Source organism: Natator depressus, chromosome 4, assembly GCF_965152275.1.
Source record: "Natator depressus isolate rNatDep1 chromosome 4, rNatDep2.hap1, whole genome shotgun sequence".
NCBI classification, from domain to species: Eukaryota; Metazoa; Chordata; order Testudines; family Cheloniidae; genus Natator; species Natator depressus.
Window position 1 is genome coordinate 151,378 of NC_134237.1, and position 24,285 is coordinate 175,662.

Here is a 24,285-nt window from a genome sequence, read left to right on the forward strand (position 1 = left end):
TTATGACAGAATAGAATAGCTGAAATAGTCTATTTTATTTGTATTTTCTTATCTAAGTTTTGAGATCTAAGTATCTCCTCTTTGTGTGCGACAAGACACTGTGACGAAGAGGAGATGCTTTTGTTTGTTTGGCAACAAAATCTTTTTGCAAAGAACTCTCATCCCACTTGTTGTGATTTCCAGGAACAAACTGGTTTAGTCTGAATGGGATTTTCTGACAGAAACGGTTTCAATGAAATTTCCCACCATCTCGATTCCTGGGCTCTATCCCTGCCTCTTGGGGGTTTGTTGTCCGTTAGGAGTCAAGACTGGTGGCTTCTGTTTCTGGCTCTGCCACCGCCTTGCTGTGTAGGCCCTTGGGTAGGTCACTTCCCTTCTCTGTACCTCAAGCTCCTCCCCATCTGTTCAATGAGAACAGGGACAATTCTCCAACTCTGGGCAGTCGTGATCCTGAGTGAGCTAAAGGGCGTTAAAGCCCTCTGGGAAGGAGAAAGGGGAGTTTCGCGGTGTTTAGCATCAAGGGATTCTAAAGTTTGCCAAAATGTCTAGTCTGTGGAAACAAGAAATGGTCAGGGCCAAATTTTTTAACCACTGCCTTTTTTAAAGCCCATTCAGGGATGTGAGTCCCTGCCTTTTAGGTACCTGGGGTTCTTTGCCAGCAGGAGACAAGAGGTTCCTCCCTCTAGTTTTGTGGCCTTAACGAACCAGGTGCTGTGCCCCAGTTCTCGTCTGAGATCCCTGAAAAAGAACATCTTCCCGTCCAGTCACAAGACAGGACCTATCTTTAAAAGGGGAACAAAGAGAACCCTGGGACTTACAGACTAGCTAGCTTCACTTCCATAGCTGGAAAGATCCTGGAATACATTCTTAAACAATCAGTTTGTCAGCACCTACTGGATAATTCGGTTCTTAGGACTAGTGAGAATAGATTTGTCAGGAACACATCATTCCAAACCTATCCTATTTCCTTCTTGAGTAGGGTTACGGGCCTAGTGGAGGTGGGTAAACAGTAGATGTGATCGACCTTGGTGTGACTAAGGACATTTTCACAAGCAAACTAGGGAAATGTGGTCTAGATGCAATTAGTGTAATGTGGGTGCAGAGCTGGTTGAAAGTCCATCCTCCAAGAGCCCTTCTCCATGTTTGGCTGTCCAACGGAGAGGGTGCACCTAGTGGGTCTGGCAGGGATCAGTCCGGGGTCTGGTACTATTCAATATTTTCATTAATGATTTGGAAAATGGAGTGGAAAGTATGCTTCTAAAATATGCAAATGACACCAAGCACTTTGGAGCACAGGACTGGAATTCAAAAAGGCCTTAGGAAATTGGAGACTCGGTCTTCTTGAGCCAAACTCCATGACTGGGCCCCTCTCTATGGACTGGGCTGAAGTGAAACCCCAGAGCTGAACACTCCTCCTCCCGGGCAGTGCGCTCCGACCTTTAATGGGCAGATGCTGCTTGGCACTGTCAGAGCAGCTTTTGCTGGGGGATTCTCCCAGCACTGTCCAATCGTGGAAAGTATTCAATCCCCATTTGACTGCTGGGGACAGAGCCATAGAGGGGGAGCAACTTGCCCAAAGTCCCACAGGAAAAGGAAAACAACCAGCAATGGAAGCAATAGGAAACCCAGCAATGGAACTCAGGAGTCCTGGCTCCCAATCCCTGGTCCAGTCACTCCAGCAGAGCACACTCCCTCTCAAAGGCGGGGGAGCGGACACGAGGGACTGGTTGTAATTGCCGGCTGTGGGAGGGAGTGTGCAGCAGTGGTTAGTGAAGGGGCCTGGAAATAAGGACTGCGGGGTCCCATCCCAGGCTCTGACACTTGGTGTGACCCTGAGCCAATAGCTTCCCCTCCCCAGGCCTGTTTCTCATCAGTCGGGTTGGGGTCGCAGTCCCTACAGCCCGGGGGGGCTGGGAGGCTCCAGGAAGGTGTGTAAAGTGCTGGGATGTCAGGATCCTGGAGGCTCTGTCACCTCCACACTAGCGCGGTGTACTGCACCCCTGCTGCAGGCCGAGTTTCTCTGTCCCTTGGCAATAAGACAGACTCTTGTTTTCACAGCCAGTCGATGGCCCAGTGTCATCACCCTGCCTGCTGGCTGGGCGGGGTAACTCCTCAGGTCACCACCACCCTCTCCAGCCTGCCTCGGGCTTGGAGAGTGAGGAGATGGGTGAGGGACGACACTGAACATCCTCCATCCATCGCTCCATCACCAGAGCAAGTGAGTGGCATTAGGGTTCCTCTGTGGCGTTCCCTGTCTGTCTGGGGAGAGGCAGAAAGAGGGGGAGAGAATCTCTCCCAAAGGAGATTGGATTTGCAAACAGCCCCCAGGAGTCCCTGGCTCTCAGACCAGGGAGGGAATTTTGCAGAGCCAACTCCAGAGTGTTTGGAAAGGTCCCAGCAATGGGGCTCCCAGCCCTTCCCTTGTGGGAGACTGTTCCCCAGGCTGAGAGTCTCTGAGCTGGGCCAGACCCTGTGAGCTGCTGAGCATGGAAATCAATGGGGGGAAACAACGAGACCCTGACCTTGCTATGCCGAGGGAAGTGGGGAATGGTTTGAAGTGGGGAGTGGTTTCCCAGGAGAAGTCCGGACTCCTGGGTTCTGTTCCTGCTCTAGCCTGGGTGGGGCAGAGGGGGGAGGTGGGAGTGTGGCCTGTGATGGCAGGAGGGAGCTGCTTGTCCAAAGTAACTGATGGTCTTTGTGACTGACCCCAGTGCTCGAGAGGAGGAGACTCCCCAGTTATTGCAGCACCAGGGATGACGAGGGGGAAAGTTGGGAGCAGACCATGCAATGAACTTCTGCCAGTGTGTGTAGCTTGCACTCCCTGTAACCCTTTAGGGGGAGGGGGGAAGGAGCTGGTCTGGCTGGGGCAGGGATGGGGAGGGACCAAAAAGGCTGGTTAGTGAGAGGCTGCCTTGAGCCCAGACTCACGACTGCTCCCCGCTCGGGTCCAGGATGGCCCGGCTCCTGAGGGTGTTCAGGAAGAAGGCTCTGCAGGTGGCCCCAGAGCCTGAGGGAAGCAGCTGCCATCTTCCCCAGGAGCAGAGCATCATTGAGAAGGGGGAGTGTGGGAAGGGAGGTCCCTGGCTAACTGGCTCTCTCCTGCCTAACCCCACTCCTGGTGGGCGCAGGATGAGGCCCAGAGGCTCGCTTTCCTGCATGCCATCTACTCCACGTGTCTTGCTGCACACCAGAGAGGGCAGGACACACTGGAGCCGCACTGCTGCAAGGTGGCTGTGGTGGAGAGGATTGTGGTGAGCGAGACACGGCATCCGGCAGCTGGAGCCAGCTGGGGGATGGCTGGTGCTGGAGGGGCAGCTGAGGGCAGGGATTGCTGGGGTGAAGATAGGGGAGAAGAGAGGGGAGAAATAGTGGGCAGGAATTGGAGGAGTGGGAGGCAGGTGGGGGGATCCTGGTGGCTGGGTGGGGTGCTGGCTGAGTAATCTTCTCATTGGAAAGTGTCAGTGAGGCCCGAATCTCACACACTCTTTTGTCTCCTTTGGGTTTCACAGGAGCTCATTGAGGAGCTTCCTGATAACTCTCCACCCGGAGCCAACTGCCTGATTGCTGTGGGCAACCTCAGATACCGAGACTCTCTTGCCCAGTTCCCCTCATGCCAGTGCTCCTCAGGTCCACAGCTGGGAGTCACTGTCCCTCCCACGCCCAGGTCACCTCCAGAGGGTGAGTCCTCTGGCAGAGGTGGCGGGAAGGTTCACACGCTCCTGGCTGGGCTGTTCTTTTCATTCCAGTAACAGTGCAATGGCTTTTGGGAGAGGCTGACTCCCAGGATCAGATACAGGAGGGGCAACAGGGTCCAGGGAACAGGCGCTATTGCTGCCCTGCCACTGTCTGTCTGGGAAACCTTGGCCTTATCATTCCCTGGCTTGGTGCCTCAGTTTCCATTCTCGCCAGCCTCTGCCTATTTCCCTGCAGTTTCACGTCCGTGTTGGTGCTAGTCCCTCCCCTGCACTGCACAGTCTAATCCCGGCTCCTCTCTCTCTTGCCAACACCGTGACACCCGCCCTGGAGCCAGAGCTGGAGACCCACCTCCTTCGTGCTGCCCTTCATGCCGTGGTCACCCTGAGCATGGAGAAGGACCCCACCCAAGTCCAGGTAGATCATGCTAAAGTTATGGCTTGAAGAGCTAGTTGTCATCCTGCCACGAATCCTTGCTAATTGCCTGCAGTGGGATGTGAATGAGAGAGGCCAGGATATGTGTTTGGGGGTCTCACCACTGCTTCCCACAGACCCCTCTTCCTATCCTGTGGCAGGTGTAGCCCCAGTTTCCCTAACTCTGACCCATGACTCTCCCTTGCTTTGCAGGATCTGCATAGGGTCTTGCCAGACATCCTGGATGCCATGCTGGGGAATCTGCTGGCAGAGTCCCCAGGCACCAACAGGCTCCACTACATCTTGGAGGTGAGTGTGATGAGAGGGGTGGGGGCAATTTTACCTTAACTCTTAGATCCATTTTCCAGTCTGTCCTCCTAGCTGGGCCCGCAGTGGGCCATCCTTGGTCAGGGCAGTTAGTGCAATGCAGTGTCAGGCCCTTCCTCCTGGAAGGACAGAGGAAGGAGCTGGGACTTCAAGCCAGAGGTCTGCCTGGTTCTGTTCAGCACTAACCACAGGGCCCCTGGCTGGCTTGGGGAGCGAGAGTCTGAACCCCTCCTGTGAGATCCAGAAGACGGTCCTCAGAGAAGAGTCACAGGCTCATTCCTAGAGAAACAGGAGGACACCACACAATCAGCCCTTGTCTCCGAGGGGCCCTGAGACTCCTGGGGGGATTGTGCTCACACTCAGTCCCTTCACCCAACCAAGGACTTGAGAGCCAGGGAGGGGGAAGGGGTCTGTCTCTTTCCTGGTAAGCTGTTCAGGAATCAGGAGTTCAGGGAGGATGGGAGCAGCCCCAACACCGAGCATTGTCCCAATTTAGAGAGACAGTGATAAGTTGTGACCTGCAGGATACAACCATCATCCTGTGGCAAGAATCCCCTTCGGAAGGTCTGCAATCAATGAATTAGATATTCCACCCCACACACAATGTCTCAGCCCCCTGGGGATGGGGAGGGGCTCATTAGCACAACACATGCACCTACCCATTGATCCTGAGCTGCCTCCTTTCCCCACAGCACATTAACTACTGGATCGTGCCCAGGGTGTCGAGAGAGAGAGCCAGGGCCATTAGGAGCAGCATGGCCCTGCTCAGATCCACCATCACCCTCCCTGCGTTCGACGACAGTGGCCACTGACCCCAGGCTCCTGGCTCCAGGCGTAGGTGGGCTGGAGCAGGTCTGGTGAGTCAGGCAGCGGCACAGGAGCTAGCGAACAGAGCTGTAGACAGGGGGGTTTGAGGGGGAGTTTGTCAAGGGAGTTTGTCTTGTGGGGCTTGTGTTTTGCTGTGGGCGGTGGGTTTTGGTGGGGTTTGTGTTTCCCAGATTAACAGGACTTAGGTGGGAAGGGTATGACAGATACAGAGGCAGCAGTGGGAGTGACCCATGTAGCGGAAGACACAAGGAGGATGACTGGATGTGGAAGCTGCGGTATGTCCATGATCCTGGAGGGGGCACCTGGTAAGAGTTTTGTCTGCATGAAATGCCGTCTGCTCGAGCTGATGGAGGAAAAGATCCGAGGTTTGGAGATGCAGGTGGAAAGTCTGGTTGAGTTTAGAAAGTGGTTTGAGCAGATTATAGAGCAAAGACATGAGGTATCTGAAGGGAAAAGCTCAGACTTGCAGATGGAAGCAGGACTGGGGAATTCTGAGGGGAGACTGGGTGAGGAAAGTGGTCAGTGAAAGCAAGTGACTAAAAGAACCAGGCAGAGGAAAAGACGGGCTAGTGAAGGAGAAATAGAGCTTAAGAACAGGTATGCAGAGTTGGAAAATGAAGAAGGGGCTCAGCAGGTAGTCACTGAAGGTGGAAGGGCAAGGAAGAAGAGAAGAGCGGCTAGTCCTATAGGAAAAGGGGAAGAGTTAATGGAGATTACACAAAATATGAGCCCCAGGAGGATACAGGGTGGGTTGAAGAGGATTACAAGAGAGAATAGGAATGGAAAGGACTTGCAGAAGGAACAGGGGATAGACTGGAGAATAGCACCGTCACCAGGGAAAGGCAGGGCTACGTGATCAGGGACTCTTTACTGAGAAGACTAGACAGGCCTGTAACCAGAGCTGATCCAGAGAATAGGAGGGTGTGCTGTCTTTCAGGTGCTAAGATACGGGATGTAGACCTGAGATTGAAAAGGATTCTAAAGGGAGCGGGAAAGAATCCCTTAATTATCCTTCATGTGGGAACAAATGATAGGGTTAGATTCTCGCTGGAAAGTATTAAAGGAGACTATGCTAGGCTGGGGAAGACACTTAAGGAAATTGAGGCTCAGGTGATCTTTAGTGGGATTCTGCCTGTTCCTGGAGAAGGGCAACAAAGGTGTGACAAGATTTTGACTATCAACAGATGACTCAGGCAGTGGTGCTAGAAGGAGGGCTTTGGGATGTCTGGCCACTGGGAGGCATTCATGGAGAGAGGACAGTTCTCTCGGGATGGACTTCATCTGAGTAGGGAAGGAAATAGACTTCTCGGATGGAGGCTGGCACAACTGATTAAGAGAGCTTTAAACGAGGAATTAGGGGGAGATGGTTGGGAGATGTCCAGGTAATCTCCACGCCAGAATTTAGCGTTGAGAGGAAAGAAAATGAAGTAAGAGTGGATACAGCCGTGGGTAGGAGGAAGGGCAGTGTAGATACAAGTTTAATAGGTTATACTGGTAGTAAAATGACCATGCCTAATAGGGTACAGAATGTGAGTGAGGCCAAACAGCAAAAATGAAGATGTTTGTACACTAATGCGAGGAGCCTAGGTAACAAAATGGAGGAACTAGAGCTACTGGTGCAGGAAGTGAAACCAGATATTCTAGGGATAACAGAAACAGGGTGGAATAGTCGTCATGACTGGGCTACGGGTATTGAAGGGTATGTGCTGTTTAGGAAAGACCGAAATAAAGGTAAAGGTGGTGGAGTAGCGCTGTATGTCAATGATGAGATATAATGTAAAGAAATAAGAAGCGATGAAATGGATATGACTGAGTCCGTCTGGGCAAAAATTAAATTGGGGAAGAAAACTACTCGAGCCTCCCCTGGGATAGTGCTTGGGGTGTGCTATAGACCAGCGGGATCTAATTTGGATATGGATAGAGCCCTTTTTAATGTTTTTAATAAAGTAAATACTAATGGAAACTGTGTGATCATGGGAGACTTTAACTTCCCAGATCTAGACTGGAGGACGAGTGCTAGTAATAATAATCGGGCTCAGATGTTCCTAGATGCAATAGCTGATGGATTCCTTCAGCAAGTAGTTGCTGAACCGCCTAGAGGGGATGCCATTTTAGATTTGGTTTTGGTGAGTGGTGAGGACCTCATAGAAGAAATGGTTGTAGGGGATAATCTTGGCTCAAGTGATCATGAGCTAATTCAGTTCAAACTGAACGGAAGGATTAATAAAAACAAATCTGCAGCTAGGGTTTTTGATTTCAAAAGGGCTGACTTTCAAAAATTAAGGAAATTAGTTAGGGAAGTGGATTGGACTGAAGAATTTATGGATCTAAAGGTAGAGGAAGCCTGGGATTATTTTAAATCAAAGCTGCAGAAGCTATCAGAAGCCTGCATCCCAAGTAAATGGAAAAAAATCATAGGCAGGAGTTGTAGACCAAGCTGGATGAGCAAGCATCTCAGACAGGTGATGAAGAAAAAGCAGAAAGCATGAAGGGAGGGATCAGCAAGGAAAGCTACCTTATTGAGGTCAGAACATGTAAGGATAAAGTGAGACAGGCTAAAAGTCAAGGAGAGTTGGACCTTGCAAAGGGAATTAAAACCAATAGTAAAAGGTTCTATAGTCATATAAATAAGAAGAAAACAAAGAAAGAAGAAGTGGGACTGCTAAACACTGAGGATGGAGTGGAGGTCAAGGATATTCTAGGCATGGCCCAATATCTAAACAAATGCTTTGCCTCAGTCTTTAATAAGACTAATGAGGATCTTAGGGATAATGGTAACATGACAAATGGGAATGAGGATATGGAGGTAGATATCACCATATTTGAGGTAGAAGCAAAACTCAAACAGCTTAATGGGACTAAATCGGGGTGCGCAGATAATCTTCCTCCAAGAATATTAAAGGGATTGGCACAAGAAATTGCAAGCCCATTAGCAAGAATTTTTAATGAATCTGTAAACTCAGGGGTTGTACCGTATGATTGGAGAATGGCTAACATAGTTCCTATTTTTAAGAAAGGGAAAAAAAGTGATCCGGGTAATTATAGGCCTGTTAGTTTGACATCTGTAGTATGCAAGGTCTTGAAAAAAATTTTGAAGGAGAAGGTAGTTAAGGACATTGAAGTCAATGGCAAATGGGACAAAATACAACATGGTTTTACAAAAGGTAGATCGTGCCAAACCAACCTGATCGCCCTCTTTGAGACAGAAACATATTTTTTAGACAAAGGGAACGCAGTGGATCTAATTTACCTAGATTTTAGTAAGGCATTTGATACCGTGCCGCATGGGGAATTATTAGTTAAATTGGATAAGATGGGGATCAATAGGAAAATTGAAAGGTGGATAAGGAATTGGTTAAAGGGGAGACTACAATGGGTCCTACTGAAAGGTGAACTGTCGGGCTGGAGGGAGGTTACCAGTGGAGTTCCTCAAGGATCGGTTTTGGGACCAATTTTATTTAATCTTTTTATTACTGACCTTGGCACAAAAAGTGGGAGCGTGCTAATAAAGTTTGCGGATGATACAAAGCTGGGAGGTATTGCCAATTTAGAGAAGGACAGGGATACTCTACAGGAGGATCTGGATGACCTTGTAAACTGGAGTAATAGTAATAGGATGAAATTTAATAGTGAGAAGTGCAAGGTCATGCATTTAGGGATTAATAACAAGAATTTTAGTTATAAGCTATGGACGCATCAATTAGAAGTAATGGAGGAGGAAAAGGACCTTGGAGTATTGGCTGATCATAGGATGACTATGAGCCGCCAATGTGATATGGCTGTGAAAAAAGCTAATGCGGTCTTGGGATGCATCAGGAGAGATATTTCCAGTAGGGATAAGGAGGTTTTAGTACCGTTATACAAGGCACTGGTGAGACCTCACCTGGAATACTGTGTGCAGTTCTGGTCTCCCATGTTTAAGAACGATGAATTCAAAGTGGAACAGGTACAGAGAAGGGATACTAGGATGATCCGAGGAATGGAAAACTTGTCTTATGAAAGGAGACTCATGGAGCTTGGCTTGTTTAGCCTAACCAAAAGAAGCCTGAGGGGAGATATGATTGCTCTCTATAAATATATCAGAGGGATAAATACCGGAGAGGGAGAGGAATGATTTAAGCTCAGTACCAAAGTGGACACAAGAACAAATGGATATAAACTGGCCACTAGGAAATTTCGACTAGAAATTAGATGAAGGTTTTTAACCATCAGAGGAGTGAAGTTTTGGAATAGCCTTCCAAGGGAAGCAGTGGGGGTAAAAGATCTATCTGGCTTTAAGATTAAACTCGATAAGTTTATGGAGGAGATGGGATGATGGGATAACATGGTTTTGGTAATTAAATATTCATGGTAAATAGGCCCAATGGCCTGTGACAGGCTGTTAGATGGGGTGAGATCTGAGTTACTCAGGAAAGAATTTTCTGTAGTATCTGGCTGATGAATCTTGCCCATATGCTTAGGGTTTAGCTGATCACCATATTTGGGGTCAGGAAGGAATTTTCCTCCAGGGCAGATTGGAAGAGGCCCTGGAGGTTTTTCGCCTTCCTCTTTAGCATGGGGAACGGGTCACTTGCTGGAGGATTCTCTGCTCCTTGAAGTCTTTAAACTATGATTTGAGGACTTCAATAGCACAGATATAGGTGTGAGGGGTTTTTTTTAGGAGTGGTGGATGAAATTCTGTGGCCTGCGTTGTGCAGGAGGTCAGACTAGATGATCATAATGGTTCCTTCTGACCTAAATATCTATGAATCTATGAATCTATGAAATGAGCTTGGCTTGAGTCAAGTTCTTGTCCTGGTTAAGTGAGGACTGTGGGCTTTTAAGGGGACCCTGCTCCAGATTCATGCCTTCCTGTCATCCTGGAGCAGACAGGGAAGCAAATCCTCATGGAGGGCCCTGCCCACATCCCTGTGCTCCAGGATCCCTTGTAGGGAGAGAAAATTAAGGGTCTAGCTCTAGCTCCTATGCTCTAGCATCTCCTGCAGAGGGGCTAAGGGGAAGGAGAGTCCTGGCCCGGGGCGGGGCCTGGGAGCTGACAGGAAAATGCTGATGGAGTTCCCTCTCCCTCTCCCTTCCATTAGAACTCAGCCGAATTCCCCAGGATGTGTCACCATGTGGCAAATCTGGCTCTGTTCCATCTGTGACCCATCGAAGGACATCAGCCGGCAGGCCAGGGAGGGGGTTTACTGGCTCTACCAGCTGCTGCTGCACCAGAGGGGTAAGGAACTCAGCTGGGAAATGGCACCCGCTAGAAGAGTGAGACTGGGACCCCAGCCAATTTCTCTCAGACTGACCCCAGCTGGGGGATGAGTCTCTCTCTATCTCTTTCGGAGTTCTACACCACCCCCTGCAATTGTGTTGGGCCAGGCATGCAGCGAGGACTCTGCCCACTGTGCAGCCACCAATGGGATTAGAAGGAGACAAACACTGCAACCAGAATGACAAATGTGTGTGTCTCTCTTTCCCGGGCCTGACCATCCATGAGGCTGAAGACCTGTGGGTCTGGGACTGGCACCAGGACAGCAGGCTCCTGGGCTACAAGAACACAGCCAGGGTGGGGGAGGTAAGGACGCTCTGCCAGGGCATGGGAGTGGGGGTGGCTGCCTCCTGGAGCCACTAGACGGAGATGACGTTCTAGTCCAGAATTTGGAGCCTGGTTCTGGGCAATCTGCTGAAGCCTCACATATGGTTGGTTTTAGGTCTTCAGGAAGTTCTTTTCAAAGGAGCAGAGAAGATTCTTCCTCCGCACGGCAGTGCTGGCCATCCACGACCCGCTGCTGCATGTCAGCCAGGCTGGGCTGCTCCTCATATACTCCCTCCTAGGGAAAGGCCAGCAGCTGATGGGGGACAAGGTAAGCAGCTGCATTAGACTCAGGAGATTGAGGCAGGGCCCAGGCCTCATTCCCATCCTATGGCCATTCGCTGGCCTGGCAGCAAGGAGCCTGGTGGGGAACGAGGGTGAGAGGAGGTGCTCCTGGGAAGGGAGATGAATTCACCTCCATGAGCAGGAGGGAGCCAGCTTGTCCCTGGAGCAGCTCCAACCCAGCTCTTTAGCAAGGTTAATTAATGACAAGCATTGCCTCATCACGGACTTATGTTCTTAGGACACGGTGTTATCGCTCTTGGGAAGAGCAGCAGAGTCCCCTAAGTGCCCTCTGCGAGCCTCTCCTGTCACCCGAGTCACCACCCAGAGTTGCTCCCATCACTGGCAGCCTGGGAGGCCAGGGACTGACGGGTCATGGTGACAGACCAGGCAGTTGTGAGGCACATGGGCGGGGGAAGCTTGTCCTGCTGCTGGCAGGGTTGGACCCGCTCTAGAGAGAACGGGAGGATTCAGTCAGCAGGGGCTGCTGATCTGCCCCATTCCCCAGGGCTGCCATGCTGTGGCTTCAGCATGAATGGCCGGGATGACTTGGGGACAGGTCTCAACCTCCCCCATCCCACTTCACTGCTGCCAGAATCCCTTCTCCCTCCTGCTAGAGCCCCCTCCCTGCCCTGCCTGGGTAGGGGTGGAGGAGACGGTTCTGAGAACTTGGGCTGAGGATTGGAGGTGGAACAGCTGTCAGGGGCACTGAGGGGGCAGTGGCAGGAGCTCACCCTACAAGGAGGGGGGTTGCCACTGGAGGTGACTCGAAAGCACAACAAGACTCCATTCTGGGGGTCAGGAGGGTGAATCCATCCCGCAGAGGTGGGCAGGTGCTGGGTGCAAATGCTGCTGGTTCCAGGTGCCTTTAATCCCCCCTGATTCCTCGTGGGCGTCCGAGTCTATGACAGGTTCTCGATCCCTTGCAGCAGGCGGCCGTCATGGCCAATATTAGGCGCCAGGTCCACATCATCCAGCACTTGCGCCAGGTGCCTGAGGCACTGCAGGGGCTGTGCCTCTGAGACCACCAGCAACTCCCACTCCCTGCTGCAGGTACTGCTCTGGTCCCTGTCAGTGGGGAGCTAGTGGAAGGGGAAATGGAGCCCCCTGGCACTCTCTCCCCTCTCAGATTCCTTCCTCTGGGACAGGAACTCTTTCCCTCACACCCATCCCCATCCCATTCCCCCTGCTCCCAGGCAGAGCTCTCCCTGCCCCGTACGGTGCAGAAAGGCCGTTGTGTTAGGGCCACAGCCCCAGCCCCACTGAAGCTCGGAAAGCTCCACTTTTGAGGAGGTGGGGGTTGGACAGAGGCTTAGGGCTAGCTTCACCTCCTGCCCTTTATTCTCCCCTTGGCCCTTCTGTGGGGTCTCTGGGTGGGAAATAAATAGGAGCCTCCTTCCCAGCTCTCTCCCAGGCCCTGGAATCTGGCACAGCCTCCCAGATGGGAGCATCCCGGATCTGAGCCATGTCACAGAGCAGTGCAGACTGGTCACCTCGTCCTATCAAATCAAGCAACGCCGGCTCTCAAAGAGTCTTAGATGGAAGACCCTGCTCCTTCCTGGAGGTAAGAGCCATGGACTCCTCGGGACATGGGGGTCTCTTGGGGGAGAAATGGGATCCCTGATACATTGTCTAGCTGATAGCTTCCCCCATCCCTTGATCCCAGCCTCAGGACAGAGACGTTTCCATCAATGTTCCACACTTGTTTGTTCCCTAGCAAGAGGCTCCCCAGAGATGTCCTTGATCCTGGACTCCTGAGAGTGTTTCTGGAAGAGAGCATTATGCCGTCTTGTTCCCATGGCATCTCCGCTCCCCAGCTCCACTTTCCCAAGCAGAACAAACGAACCCTTCAGCTCCCAGAGTCTGGACTCTTTGACCTCCTTCCGATCAGCAGTGGGGTTTCTCCAGCCCCCTCATCACACCTATCGCCCTCTGAAAGATGAAGGGCCTGAATGTCACAGTCCCCAGAAGAAGAAAAACTCCAGCTGTAGCTGGTGGAGCCTGTGTGTACTCAGCCCCTCTGGAAACCAGCTCTGAAATGGGGAGCAAGGACCCCAGCCCAGTAACAGCAGGACTGGGCAGAGAAGGCTTGTAACAGGGTCTTTCCCCTGGGCTGCAGAGCTTGGGGCCCAGCCAAACTGATTACAGAATGAGCCCTACCTGAGGGGGACCATGTAGCTCTCCCTATAGAGCCAGACTTCAGCGGTGATAAAACCCAGCTGGGCTATGAACTGGAATGAGAATAAGGTAGGAAGCTCAGAGCATCAAGAAAAGTCCTGAGGGGAATTGAGAAGACAGGTAGGAAGTAGCCAGGGAAAACTTCAGCAAAGAGAAAAGAGCAGACCTAGCTGTTGGGTACAGGGCCCTGGGCTGCTACCAGTGTCAAAGAAGGGGGCATACATGCACCCAGAAAGGGTTACCAAACACAGCAAGGGGGCTGCAGGCTGAGCAAGAGCCCCACCAAGGGCACAAGGGCTTCTTTCTGTGGAAAGACCTCTTTGGACTTTTAGTGTGAGGCAAGCTGGGCCCTGGAAGGGTGGACTATAGGTAGTGACCTGGCCAGAGGCTGAGAAATTGCCATGGTGCTTGAGGGACCATTAATGGGGGATGTTAGGCCAGCGAGAGGGTTGTGATTCTGTGCCTGGTCACCAGGGAGCATGTAACGATGAACAGATTTGTTTATGATTTGCATAGTCGGCAGGATTTAATTCCCCCTGTGATCCGTGAGGGCTGATGGAAGTCTTGGTTGCTGAAGGAAGGTCTGTCCTTCCATGCAGGCCTATTGAGGGACCAAGCTGGTCACTGGATTTTCCACCTCAGTTCCAGGAACTGGTTAAGCAGCCAAAGCAGGTCTAGGGGTTTCTCCAGAAGCTCCTAGAAAACCAAGAGAAGCAGTAGGAAGTGCAGAAGAGCTACAGACGCAGCTGGCAATCTTCATGGAGTAGCAGTAACACCTGTCAGAGATCCTGCAAAGGGAAATCAGCGCAGGACGTGCTCTGCCCACTGACAAAAAGAGCATGCCTGGGCTGTGCTGAGAAGGTTAGCCCAGGAGAGCAGGGCATGCGACAGTGCACTTATGCCTAATACTTAAAGCCTGATCCCAAGATGGGGACAATGACCTCTTGGAGGTAAGAGCTATTTACTCTTTGGGGCACGTGGGTCTCTTGGGGGAGAAATGGGATCCCCGATGCATAGCCTGGCTGGGAGCTTCCGCCGTCCCTGGCTCCCTAGCTCTGGGACAGACATCTCCATCATCATACCACCCTGTTTTTGTTCCTAGAAAGGAGCTCCCCAGCCAAGTCCTTGAACCTGCACGCCTGAGAGCGTTTCTGGGAGGAGGCTCCAGCCTCTCGGGCATGAAGAGGGCATCAGGTAATCTTGTTCACATGGTATCTCCGGTCTCCAGCTCCACTTCCCGCAGCAGGGCAAACGAACCCATCATCTCCCAGAATCCCAATCCTTTGACTTCCTTCCGCTCAGCAGTGGGATTTCTCCAGCCCCCTCACCACGCCTGTCACCCTCTGAATGATGAAGGGCCTGAATGTCACAGTCACCAGAACAAGCAATCTCCAGTTCCAGGCAGTGGGGCTTGTGTTACTTAGACCCTCTGGAAACCAGGTCTGAAATGGGGAAGAAGGACCCCAGGCCAGTAAGAGTAGGAGTGGGCAGAGCAGGCCTGTAACAGGGTGCTTTCCCCTGGGCTGCACAGCCTGGGGCCTAGCCAAGCTGATTACAGAATGAGCCTGGAGCTAGGCCAAATGGATTAGAGAGTGAACTCCACCTGTTTCCCTCCGCTCCAAGGGTATCTGGGAGGTATCTGGGCCTGTGGATCCCTGGTGTGATTCCAGTGCAATGAACTGTAATCTGTTGGGGTTCTTGGGGCAGTTGGCCTTTACATGCCCCAGATCGTTACATTTAAAACATCGTCCAGCTGACGGGTCACTGGGGCGAGGTGGGTTGCTGGAGAATGGGGTGGTGGGACGATAAGGTGTCTGGAGGGTTCTTTGGGAGGTAGGTGGGGCCTTGGGTGGCCCCCGGTAATAGGGTGTGGTCTGGGGTTGTACCTTCTGGTCTCCACTCCAACTAAGACCTGTTTTCTTCTTCTCTGCCACCTCCACCCATCTGGCTCCAATCTCTCCTGCCTCGATTACAGTTTTGGGCTTCCCATCTGGGATGTATCTTTCTATTTCCTCAGGAACACCCTCTAAGAATTGTTCCATTTGCATTAGGAAGGGCAAATTTACTGGAGATTCAACACTTGCTCCTGATATCCAGGCATCCCAATGTTTCACAATGTGGTAGGCATGTCGGGTAAATGACACATCTGGTTTCCACCTTAGGGCTCTGAACCTCAGACGAGAATGCTCGGGTGTTATCCCCATTCGGACTCTCGCCTTGGATTTAAACAGTTCATACTTCTTCATGTGTTCTTTAGGCATTTCAGCCGCCACCTCAGCTAAGGGTCCACTGAGCTGCGGCCTCAGCTCTACCATGTATTGGTCGGTAGAGATGCTGTACCCAAGGCAGGCCCTTTCGAAGTTTTCTAAGAAGGCCTCCATATCATCACCTGCCTTGTACGTGGGGAACTTTCTGGGATGGGAAGTGGTACCTGGAGAAGGATTGCTAGGGTTTGTTGGTATATTCTTCTGAGCCTTTACCTTCTCCATCTCCGGTTCATGCTTCCTCTCTTTTTCCTTCTTCTCCTCCACATGCTTCCTCTCTTTTTCCTTCTCCTCCTCCACATGCTTCCTTGCCTCCATTTCCCTCCTGTGGGCAGCCTCCTGTACCTCCTTCTCCAGCCGCATGAGTTCTATCTGTCTTTCATGTTCCTTTTGTTTTTCCTCAGCCTGAAATCTGGCTAATTCCAGCTTTTGTTGAGCTGTGGAGTCTGTCATCCTAACCTCTCTGTTTTTAACTAACTTTACACCCGAGATTTAGAAATAAACAAACAAAACTTGGCTGTAAAATTTTGCTGTGCTGGAATAGGATACCTATTCTCTGATAGTGATTGCCAGCCTACAGAAAAAGACAATTCCCTTTGTCTCTGCTCTGGCCCCAAATCAAAGCAAAAAACCTCCACTACTTGGAAACCTCCTTTCCAGCAGCCCCAAAGGAAAAAAAATTCCTTTTCAAATCTGTGCTCCTTGTAAAAAAAAAAATCAAAATCCTAAAAAAAAACACCTACCACTTTTGTCTCCAGGCAAATGGGTATAGAACACCCCACTATTTACTTTTAGGGGAAAAAAACCTCAGGTTTGTGAAGACTGTGAATTTCCCTGCAGGAGGTTAACTACTCTGCCTCCAGGCAAAGAAAACCTGCAATTCACAAAGATAATACCCTTTTGTCTCTGCTCTGGCCCCAAAGCAGAGAAAAAACTAGCTGCTTTCAGTTGGACCTCCTTTCCAGCAGCCCCAAAGGAAAAAAAATATTTCCTTTCTAAAATCTGTTTTTCTCATTCAAAAAATCTCAAATTGATCTCAAAATAATTTCAGGTTAATCCCACCACTCTGCCACCATGTCAAGGTTCCTTCCCCACTCTGAACTCTAGGGTACAGATGTGGGGATCTGCATGAAAACCTCCTAAGCTTACTTTTACCAGCTGAGGTTAAAACTTCCCCAAGGTACAAATTAATTTTACCCTTTGCCCTTGGATTTCCACTGCCACCACCAAACTTTATCTGGGTTCCTGAAAAAACAGAGTTTGGACACATCTTTCCCCCCAAACTCCTCCCAACCCTTGCACCCTACTTCCTGGGGAAGCTTTGGTAAAAATCCTCACCAATTTGCATAGGTGACCACAGACTCAAACCCTTGGATCTGAGAACAATGAAAAAGCATTCCGTTTCCTTACAAGAAGACTTTTAATAGAAGTAAAAAGAAAAGAATCACCTCTGTAATATCAGGATGGTGAATACCTTACAGGGTAATTAGATTCAAAACAGAGAATCCCTCTAGGTAAAACCTTAAGTTACAAAAAAGACACACAGACAGGAATAGTCATTCTATTCAGCACAGCTATTTTCTCAGCCATTTAAAGAAATCATAATCTAACACATACCTAGCTAGATTACTTACTAAGTTCTAAGACTCCATTCCTGTTCTGTCTCCAGCAAAAGCATCACACAGACAGACACAGACCCTTTGTTTTTCTCCCTCCTCCCAGCTTTTGAAAGTCTCTTATCTCCTCATTGGTCATTTTGGTCAGGTGCCAGCGAGGTTACCTTTAGCTTCTTAACCCTTTACAGGTGAGAGGAGGGATTTTAAAGGGGTTTACCCTTCCCTTTATAGTTATGACAAAGACATTTTTGGACTTTTAGTTTAGGATGAGCACGACCAAGAAAGGAGTGGGCTAAAAGATGGTCACCTGGCTGAAGGGCTGAGTTCCCAGGCAAAAAACTGCCAGAGTGCCCTACCAACTCTTGGCCGGGGTGCTAGCCCAGCAAGAAAGCTGTGGCACCTGGCCTTGCCAGGAAGGGGAACCTATCGGTGAGTGAACTCTGTTACAAGCCTGCTTCCATTGTGGAAAGAGCCGGTAATGGAGAGTGGTGGGGATGGCCTCTGGGAGAGGATGGCCGGAGTGGTCATACAGCAGGGGCAGCAGGGTCCAGGGATGAGAGCAGGGAACAGGTTGTAGTGCAGCCCTGCCACTGAGTGGTAACGTGATCCTGGCCACGTCACTCTCCCACCTGGTGCCTCACTTTCTCTAGCTTTGAAATGGGGACCATCCTCACCCACCTTAAGAACGTGTTTGATCCTCTGCTCTTGTTTCTCCAATCCCTGCCCTCCTAGCCCCACACAGGCCTCTGCCCTGTTCCTCAAACTTCCATGCCCATGTTAGTGCCTGCGTCGCCCCCCAGCTGCAAGGTCTCCTGTACAGTCTCCTGCTAGCAAACTGAAGCCACCTCTAGATCCAGAACAGGAATTGGTTGGTTCAGTTGCTTATTCTCTGGGGTTCAGACCCTCTGTTCTCCCCCTGGGGTGACAGAACCCTGCTTGTCATATCTGTCTTTCAGGCTCTGTCCCAGCCTCTCAGATATATCCTGCAGCCAGCCCAACTCAGGGAGCAGTGCGGACAGGTTATCTCATCCTGTGAAACCAAGCAACATGGGTCCCATTGAGACTCAGATGGAAGATCCCATACATCTCCTGGAGGTAAGAACCGTTCACTCGTCCTGCCACTTGGGGCTCTTGCTACAAAAAGGGGGCTCCTGCTACATATCCTTGTTGGGAGGTTTCCCTGTCCCTGGATCCCAGCCCTGGTGCAGAGACCTATTTCTCATTGTGATATCATCATGTTATTCTCAGAGGATGTGTCCAGGATCCTGGAGACTGTTTCCTGCAGGAAGTTTGAGCGTGCAGAGATCACTCGCTGTCATGACCCACGGGTCTGCAGGGTTCACGGAAGCAGCCATGCTCCAACCCTCCACCTGGAAGCCTGCTGAAAATTGCTTACCTAGGACCCACGACGTTCAGCCCCAGTTTGAGGCTCCACTCCTGAGGTCCTATTGGAGGAGTCGGAGAGCAGCTAATTGGCCCCCTGGCCCTGCTTAAGACAGCAGCAGGAAGAGGAAGCTGTCTGAACACCAGGGCTGCTCCCTGTTCTGGACCATGTGCTGCCTCTTTCTGCTGCCGCTCCCCTGACTTGATTTCCTGGCATCTGATTTGTGGTTGTGATCGCAAGTTTGTTTTTTGCTTCTGATCTTCCAGTATCCTGACCCAGCTGACTCATGACTCCTGTCCTGTGAGTGTGGACTCTGGCTCTGACCAGTAGGTCTGGCTGTCCTTGACCCAGCCATGACAGTCATCGACTCATAGACTTTAAGGTCAGAAGGGATCATTATGATCATCTAGTCTGGCCTGCACAATGCAGGCCACAGAATCTCACACACTCACTCCTGCAATAAACCTCTCACCTTTCTCTGAGGTATTGAAGTCCTCAAATCATGGTTTAAAGACTTCAAGGTGCTGAGAATCCTCCAGCAAGTGACCCATGCCCCATGCTGCAGAGGAAGGTGAAAAAGCCCCAGGGCTTCTGCCAATCTGCCCTGGGGGAAATTTCCATCCCGACCCCAAATATGACGATCAGGTGAACTCTGAGCATGTGGGCAAGACTCACCAGCCAGATACCCAGAAAAGAATTCTCTGTAGTAACTCAGATCCCATCCCATGCAACATCCCATGAAAGGCCACTAGGCCCCATCTACCACGAAGAATCAAAGATCAATTAATTGCCAAAATCATGCTGTCCCATCATACCATCTCCTCCATAAATTTATCGAGCTTAATCTTGAAGCTAGATAGGTTTTTTGCCCTCACTGCTTCCCTTGGAAGGCTGTTGCAGAACTTCACTCCTCTGATAATGGTTCGAAACCTTTGTCTAATTTCAAGTCTAAACTTCCTGCTGGCCAGTTTATATCCATTTGTTCTTGTGTCCACATTGGTACTGAGCTTAAATAATTCCTCTCCCTCCATGGTATTTATCCCTCTGATATATTTATAGAGAGCAATCATATCTCCCCTCAGCCTTCTTTTGGTTAGGCTAAACAAGCCTAGCTCCTTGAGTCTCCTTTCATAAGACAGGTTTTCCATTCCTCGGATCATCCTAGTAGCCCTTCTCTGTACCTTTTCCAGTTTGAATTCATCCTTCTTCAACATGGGAGACCAGAACTGCACACAGTATTCCAGGTGAAGAATGCCTTTTATAATGGTACTAACACCCCCTTATCTCTACTGGAAATACCTTGCCTGATGCATCCCAAGACCGCATTAGCTTTTTCACGGCCATATCACATTGGCGGCTCATAGTCATCCTGCGGTCAACCAATACTCCAAGGTCCTTCTCCTCCTCTCTTACTTCCAATTGATGTGTCCCCAGCTTATAACTAAAATTCTTCTTATTAATCCCTAAATGCATGACCTTACACTTCTCACTATTAAATTTCATCCTATTGCTATTACTCCAGGTTACAAGGTATTCCAGATCTTCCTGTATAATATCCTGGTCCTTCTCTGAATTGGCAATACATCCCAGCTTTGTGTCATCCACACACTTTATTAGTACACTCCCACTTTTTGTGCCAAGCTCAGTAATAAAAAGATTAAAAAAGATTGGTCCTAAAACCGATCCCTGAGGAACTCCACTGGTAACCTCCCTCCAGCCTGACAGTTTGCCTTTCACTATGACCCACTGTAGTCTCCCCTTTAACCACTTCCTTATCCACCTTCCAGTTTTCATATTGATCCCCATCTTTTCCAATTTAACTAATAATTCCCCATGTGGCACCGTATCAAATGTCTTATTGAAGTCTAGGTAAATTAGATCCACTGCGTTTCCTTTGTCTAAAAAATCTGTTTCTGTCTCAAAGAGGGCGATAAGGTTGGTTTGGCACGATCTACCTTTTGTAAAACCATGTTGTATTTTGTCCCATTTACCATTGTCCTCAATGTCCTTAACTACTTTCTCCTTCAAAATTTTTCCAAGACCTTGCATACTACAGATATCAAACTAACAGGCCTGTAGTTACCCGGATCACTTTTTTTCCTTTCTTAAAAATAGGAACTGTGTTAGCAATTCTCTAGTCATATGGTACAACCCCTGAGTTTACCGATTCATTAAAAATTCTTGCTAATGGGCTTGCAATTTCTTGTGCCAATTCCTTTAATATTCTTGGAGGAAGATTAGCTGGGCCCCCGATTTAGTCCCATTAAGCTGTTTGAGTTTTTGGCTTCTACCTCGGATACGGTAATATCTATCTCCATAGCCTCTTTCCCATTTCTCATGCTACCGTTATCCCTAAGCTCCTCATTAGCCTCATTAAAGACTGAGGCAAAGTATTTGTTTAGATATTGGGCCATGCCTAGATTATCCTTGACCTGCACTCCATCCTCAGTGTTTAGCGGTCCCATTTCTTCTTTCTTTGTTTTCTTCTTATTTATATGGCTATAGAACCTTTTACTTTTGGTTTTAATTCCCTTTGCAAGGTCCAACTCTCCTTGACTTTTAGCCTTTCTCACTTTATCCTTACGTGTTCTGACCTCAATAAGGTAGCTTTCCTTGCTGATCCCTCCCATCTTCCACTCCCTGTATGCTTTCTGCTTTTTCTTCATCACCTCTCTGAGATGCTTGCTCATCCAGCTTGGTCTGCAACTCCTGCCTATGAATTTTTTCCCCTTTCTTGGGATGCAGGCTTCTGATAGTTTCTGCAGCGTTGATTTAAAGTAATCCCAGGCCTCCCCCGCCTTTTGATCCATAAATTCTTCAGTCCAATCCACTTCCCTAACTAATTTCCTTAATTTTTGAAAGTCAGCCCTTTTGAAATCAAAAACTCTAGCTGCAGATTTATTTTTATTAACCTTCCGTTCAGTTTGAACTGAATTAGCTCATGATCGCTCGAACCAAGGTTGTCCCCGACAACCATTTCTTCTGTGAGGTCCTCACTTCTCACCAAAACCAAATCTAGAATGGCACCCCCTCTTGTCGGTTCAGCAACTACTTGATGAAGAAATCCATCAGCTATCGCATCTAGGAACATCTGAGCCCGATTATTATTATTAGCACTTATCCTCCAGTCTAGATCTGGGAAGTTAAGGTTTCCCATTATCACACAGTTGCCATTAGTATTTACTTCATTAGAAACATTAAAGAGGTCTCTCTCCATATCCAAATTAGATCCCGGCAGTCTATAGCACACCCCAAGCACTATCCCAGGGCAGGCTTTAGTAGTTTTCTTCCCCAAAGTGATTTTTGCCCAGACTCTGTCTTATCCATTCCATCGCTTCTTATTTCTTTACAATCGACCTCATCATTGATAGACAATGCTACTCCACCACCTTTGCCTTTATTTCGGTCTTTCCTAAACAGCACATACCCTTCAATACCCGTAGTCCAGTCATGACGACTATTCCACCCTGTTTCTGTTATCCCTACAATATCTGGTTTCACTTCCTGCACCAGTAGCTCTAGTTCCTCCATTTTGTTTCCTAGGCTCCTCGCATTGGTGTACAAACATCTTCATTTTTGCTGTTTGCCCTCAATCACATTCTTTACCCGATTAGGCATTGACATTCTACCGCCAGTATGACCTATTAGACTGGTATCCACACTGCCCTTCCTCCTTATGTCCATTCTCCTACTCACAGCTGTATCCTTCATTACTTTGTTTTCTTCCCTCTCAATATTAAAATCCAGTGTGGACATTACCTGGACATCTTCCAACCATCTCCCCCAAATTCCTCGTTTAAAGCTCTCTTAATCAGTTGTGCCAGCCTCCATCCGAGAAGTCTATTTCCTTCCCTACTCAGATGAAGTCCATCCGGAGAGAACAGTCCTCTGTCCATGAAGGCCTCCCAGTGGCCACACATCCCAAAACCCTCCTTACAGCACCACTGCCTGAGCCATCTGTTGATAGTCATAATCTTGTCACACCTTTGTTGCCCACCTCTAGGAACGGGCAGAAACCCACTGAAGATCACCTGAGCCTCAATTTCCTAAAGCTTCTTCCCAAGCCTGGCATAGTCTTCCTTGATACGTTCCAACGAGAATCTATCGGTATCATCTGTTCCCACATGAAGGAAGATCAGTGGATTCACAAAGACACACACACCTCCTGGTGTTCGGAGGGGAAGAGGAGAAAGGACAAAAGATGCAAGAGAAGAAGAGAAAGGAGGGAGGAATGGAGGAAAAGGTGAAATAAAAAGGACTAACCCTCATGTCCCCAGTGATTCTAAGGGACAGAATTTAGGTGCGGAATAAAATTCTGCCCCCTTAAGCTTGTGTTTTCCACGCCTAGAATTCAACTGTCACCAGATGGATCCGACTGAAGAGGTTTCAGACCTGAGGAGGCTCTTACCTTCTCAACAGGGATGTCTGTTTTCTATCAATAAATCTATGAAAGCAAAGGAGAAAACTCTACAGAGGTTCCCCCTGGTGCTCACGTACGTGACCCCGATCCCCTCTCAGTCCTCACGGAGAGACCTCGAGAAGGAGACTCGCTGAAGTGAAGCCACAGGGGTCGCCGAGGTTTCTCTGGCCCCTCCCCGTCCTGCCTGGCTGATGTCAGCATCTGTCTGTGAGGTCACCACCTCCCCACCACCTTTGACCAACCGGCTGAGCTCCTGCAAAAGGCCTGTGTGATGTCACTGCCACCCCCTCCCTTGCCGTGCTCATGTCCTGCCACTGGCCAGACACGTTGGAGGTTGGAGCTGCTCCCTGGGGATCGCCCCACTCAATGAGGGTTCGTTCTAGGAACAGGGCAGGATTGATTTTTTGTAGGCCTGGCGCCAAACATATTTGTGGGCCCCCCTGGGGAATGAAGAGGACGGGGCAAGAGTACAGCGGGCAGGGTGGATTTGATTTAAATCACTCGTCAGGAAGACGTCATTTAATCATGGTTTCCTACATAAAAGTGCATTCTTGTTGGTTGTTATATCCTTAATACATATTCTTCACAACTCAGAGTTCGATGTAGGTTTCACTTTTAGAAGGGAAACACTATACATTTTTATACCGTGATTTATTTGGAAAACTTTTCAGATGAGTTTTACAGCTATGTCACAACATGAATGAGTGTTTGGTTATTTCATTTACCAAAGGTAACTGAAGGAGAGATTTATGAAGTTATTGGGAGGTGAACTCTCTCCAATTCAACAGGTTAATCATTAATATTTGGAGGATTTTCTTGCCAGGCTGTATGAGGAAGAGAACATCCCCAGACAGATATTTAAATTGCTTTATTTAACTAAAACAACCACGTGAAGTATTCTGGATATTTTTCTTCAACAGCAAACATAATAGTTTAACAAAAAGCATATGTCCCTCACTTCTCACGTTTATCTCCAGACTTCTTTTCCTTGTCCAGATCTATTCCGCCCCCAACAATCTTCTATTTATTGAACTCTTTGAAACTTTTCACTTTTAAAGAGAGGTAAGGGGTTGACCCTGTGTCCACATATTTGCAGAGGGACAATAGAGTTGAGGTCTGTTATTTCTCACTTCTCTATATTATTTATTTATTTAAAACATTTTTGCTGTTAACAAGCACGTTATCTCTAGAGACACAAATCCACAGTTTGAGAACTGCAAAACTAAGCATCTCTGATGTACCTTAATTAAAACAATCTTTAGATATTTTTTCCTCAAAAATCCAATTTAAATTAAAAG

General features: G+C 49.1%; 1 protein-coding gene and 1 long non-coding RNA gene across 4 annotated transcripts in view; both read left to right on the forward strand.

The window, feature by feature from the left end:
- Positions 1–24,285, forward strand: part of LOC141986089 (uncharacterized) — a 222,138-nt gene that overhangs the window by 71,351 nt on the left and 126,502 nt on the right. The gene's annotated exons all lie outside the window — the stretch shown is intronic.
- On the forward strand, positions 12,546–14,498 carry LOC141986106 (uncharacterized). The gene is made up of 3 exons (XR_012639202.1): positions 12,546–12,689; positions 12,843–14,253; positions 14,406–14,498. It is a non-coding gene; the product is annotated as an uncharacterized LOC141986106 (long non-coding RNA).